Source organism: Schistocerca americana, chromosome 5 (genome assembly GCF_021461395.2).
Source record: "Schistocerca americana isolate TAMUIC-IGC-003095 chromosome 5, iqSchAmer2.1, whole genome shotgun sequence".
NCBI lineage: Eukaryota > Metazoa > Arthropoda > Insecta > Orthoptera > Acrididae > Schistocerca > Schistocerca americana.
In genome coordinates this window covers 743796776-743801573 of record NC_060123.1, presented here as the reverse complement: position 1 = coordinate 743801573, position 4798 = coordinate 743796776, and positions in this window count along the sequence as shown.

Sequence of the window (4798 nt, the reverse complement as noted above, 5' to 3'; positions counted from 1 at the left end):
GAAGGTCCAAGGAATACCCTGAACCTGCAGTTGTGTATCAGAAACTAATACTGATCTCACAGGGAATGCTCGAAGCACCGACTGTAAGAAGAGTCTCTATTCTTGTACTTAAGGTGGCATTGCGCCTTTTGTATTTAATTCCTATGCGATTTCTGTGTTTCATCGTCAATGTGAAGGTCCGAGGAATACAATGATTCGGCAGTGGTGTATCGAAAACTAATACTGGTCTCACAGGGAATGCTCAAAGCACCGACAGTATGAAGAGCCTCTATTCTTGTACTTAAGGCGGCATTGTGCCTTTTGTATTTGACTCCGATGCGATTTCTGTGTTTCATTGTCAATGTGAACCTCAAAGGAATACATTGAACCTGCAGTGGTGTATCAGAAACTAATACTGGTCTCACAGGGAATGCTCAGAGCACCGACTGTAACAAGAGTCTCTATTCTTGTACCTAAGGCGGCATTGGGCCTATTGTATTTAATTCCGATGCGATGTCTGTGTTTCATCGTCAATGTGAAGGTCCAAGGAATACATTGAACATGCAGTAGTGTATCGGAAACTAATACCGGACTCACAGGGAATGCTCATGGCACCGACTGTAAGAAGAGGCTCTATTCTTGTACTTAAGACGGCATTGTGCCTTTTGTATTTAACTCCGATGCGATTTCTGTGTTTCTTCGTCAATGTGAAGGTCCAAGGAGTTCATTGAACCTGCAGTGGTGTATCGGAAACTAACACTGGTCTCACAGGAAATGCTCAAAACACCGACTGTAAGAAGAGTTTCTATTCTTGTACATAAGGCGGAATTGTGCCTTTTGTATTTAATTCCGATGCGATTTCTGTGTTTCATCATCAATGTGAAGGTCCAATTAATACATTGAACCTGCAGTGGTGTATCGGAAACTAACACTGGTCTCACAGGGAATGCTCAAAACACCGACTGTAAGAAGAGTTTCTATTCTTGTACCTAAGGCGGCATTGTGCCTTTTGTATTTAATTCCGATGCGATTTCTGTGTTTCATCGTCAATGTGTATGTCCAAGGAATACTTTGAACCTGCAGTGGTGTATCGGAAAATAATTCTGGTCTCACTCGGAATGCTCAAAGCACCGACTGTAAGGAGAGTCTCTATTCTTGTAATGAAGGCGGCATTGAGCATTTTGTATTTAATTCCGATGCGATTTCTGTGTTTCATCGTCAATGTGAAGGTCCAACAAATACATTGCACCTGCAGTGGTGTATCGGAAACTAAAACTGGTCTCACACGAAAGGATCAAATCACAGACTCTAAGAACTCTCACTCTTCTTGCACTTAAGGCGGCATTGTGCCTTTTGTATTTAATTCCGATGTAATTTCGGTGTTTCATCGTCAATGTGTATGTCCAAGGAATACATTGAACCTGCAGTGGTGTATCGGAAACTAATACTGGTCTCACACGGTATGCTCAAATCACCGATTGTAAGAAGAGTCCTTATTCTTGTACTAAAGGCGGCATTGTGCCTTTTGTATTTAATTCCGATTCAATTTCTGTATTTAATCGTTAATATGAAGGACCAAGGAATACATTGAACCTGGAGTGATGTAGCGGAAACTAATACTGGTCTCACAGGAATGGATAAAAACACAGACTCTAAGAACTCTCACTCTTCCTGTACTTAAGGCGGCATTGAGTCTTTTGTATTTAATTCCGATGTAATTTCAGTGTTTCATCGTCAATGTATACGTCCAAGGAATACTTTAAACTTGCAGTGGTGTATCGGAAACTAATACTGGTCTCACTGGGAATGCGCAAGGCACCGACTGCAAGAAGAGTCTGCATTCTTGTACTTAAGGCGGCATTTTGCCTTTTGTATTTAATTCCGAAGCGATTTCTGTGTTTCATCGTCAATGTGAAGGTCCAAGGAATACATTGAACCTGCAGTGGTGTATCAGAAACTAATACTGGTCTCACAGGGAATGCTCAAAGCACCGACTGTAAGAAGAGTCTCTATTCTTGTACTTAAGGCGGCATTACGTCTTTTGTATTTAACTCCGATGCGATTTCTGTGTTTCATCGTCAATGTGAAGGTCCAAGGAATATATTGAACCTGCAGTGGGATATCGGAAACTAACACTGGTCTCACAGGGAATGCGCAAAACACCGACTGTAAGAAGAGTTTCTATTCTTGTACCTAAGGCGGCATTGTGCCTTTTGTATTTAATTACGATGCGATTTCTGTGATTCATCGCCAATGTGACGGTTCAAGGAATACATTGAGCCTGCAGTGGTGTATCAGAAACTAATACTGGTCTCACAGGGAATGCTCAAAGCACCGACTGTAAGAAGAGTCTCTATTCTTGTACATAAGGCAGCATTGCGCCTTTTGTATTCAATTCCGATGCGATGTCTGTGTTTCATCGTCAATGTGAAGGTCCAAGGAATACAATGAACCGGCAGTGGTGTATCGGAAACTAAAACTGGTCTCACAGGGAATGCTCAAAACACCGACTGTAAGAAGAGTTTCTATTCTTGTTATTAAGGCGGCATTGTGCCTTTTGTATTTAATTCCGATGCGATTTCTGTGTTTCATCGTCAATGTGAAGGTCCAAGGAATACATTGAACCTGCAGTGGTGTATCAGAAGCTAATACTAGTCTCTCAGGGAATGCTCAAAGCACCGACTGTAAGAAGAGTCCCTGTTCTCGTACTTAAGGCGGCATTGCGCCTTTTGTATTTAATTCCGATGCGATTTCTGTGTTTCATCGTCAATGTGAAGGTCCAAGGAATACAATGAACCGGCAGTGGTGTATCGGAAACTAATACTGGTCTCACAGGGAATGCTCAAAGCACCGACAGTAAGAAGAGTCTCTATTCTTGTACTTAAGGCGGCATTGTGCCTTTTGTATTTAACTCCGATGCGATTTCTGTGTTTCATCGTCAATGTGAAGGTCCAAGGAATACATTGAACCTGCAGTGATGTATCAGAAAGTAATACTGGTCTCACAGGGAATGCTCAAAGCACCGACTGTAAGAAGAGTCTCTATTCTTGTACCTAAGGCGGCATTGGGCCTTTTGTATCTAATTCCGATGCGATTTCTGTGTTTCATCGTCAATGTGAAGGTCCAAGGAATACATTGAACCTGCAGTGGTGTATCGGAAACTAATACTGGTCTCACAGGGAATGCTCATGGCACCGACTGTAAGAAGAGGCTCTATTATTGTACTTAATACGGCATTGTGCCTTTTGTTTTTAACTCCGATGCGATTTCTGTGTTTCTTCGTCAATGTGAAGGTCCAAGGAATACATTGAACCTGCAGTGGTGTATCGGAAACTAACACTGGTCTCACAGCGAATGCTCGAAGCACCGACAGTAAGAAGAGTCTCTATTCTTGTACTTAAGGCGGCATTGTGCCTTTTGTATTTAACTCCGATGCGATTTCTGTATTTCATCGTCAATGTGACGGTCCAAGGAATACATTGAACCTGCAGTGGTGTATCGGAAACTAACACTGGTCTCACAGGGAATGCTGAAAACACCGACTGTAAGAAGAGTTTCTATTCTTGTACCTAAGGCGGCATTGTGCCTTTTGTATTTAATTCCGATGCGATTTCTGTGTTTCATCGTCATTGTGACGGTCCAAGGAATACATTGAACCTGCAGTGGTGTATCAGAAACTAATACTGATCTCACAGCGAATGCTCAAAACACCGACTGTAAGAAGAGTCTCTATTCTTGTACATATGGCAGCATTGCGCCTTTTGTATTTAATTCCGATGCGATTTCTGTGTTTCATCGTCAATGTGAAGGTCCAAGGAATACAATGAACCGCCAGTGGTGTATCGGAAACTAAAACTGCTCTCACAGGGAATGCTCAAAACACCGACTGTAAGAAGAGTTTCTATTCTTGTACTTAAGGCGGCATTGTGCCTTTTGTATTTAATTCCGATGCGATTTCTGTGTTTCATCGTCAATGTGAAGGTCCAAGGAATACCCTCAACCTGCAGTGGTGTATCAGAAACTAATACTGATCTCACAGGGAATGCTCAAAGCACCGACTGTAAGAAGAGTCTCTATTCTTGTACTTAAGGTGGCATTGCGCCTTTTGTATTTAATTCCTATGCGATTTCTGTGTTTCATCGTCAATGTGAAGGTCCGAGGAATACAATGAACCGGCAGTGGTGTATCGAAAACTAATACTGGTCTCACAGGGAATGCTCAAAGCACCGACAGTATGAAGAGTCTCTATTCTTGTACTTAAGGCGGCATTGTGCCTTTTGTATTTGACTCCGATGCGATTTCTGTGTTTCATTGTCAATGTGAACCTCAAAGGAATACATTGAACCTGCAGTGGTGTATCAGAAACTAATACTGGTCTCACAGGGAATGCTCAGAGCACCTACTGTAACAAGAGTCTCTATTCTTGTACCTAAGGCGGCATTGGGCCTATTGTATTTAATTCCGATGCGAAGTCTGTGTTTCATCGTCAATGTGAAGGTCCAAGGAATACATTGAACATGCAGTGGTGTATCGGAAACTAATACCGGATTCACAGGGAATGCTCATGGCACCGACTGTAAGAAGAGGCTCTATTCTTGTACTTAAGACGGCATTGTGCCTTTTGTATTTAACTCCGATGCGATTTCTGTGTTTCTTCGTCAATGTGAAGGTCCAAGGAATTCATTGAACCTGCAGTGGTGTATCGGAAACTAACACTGGTCTCACAGGAAATGCTCAAAACACCGACTGTAAGAAGAGTTTCTATTCTTGTACTTAAGGCTGAATTGTTCCTTTTGTATTTAATTCCGATGCGATTTCT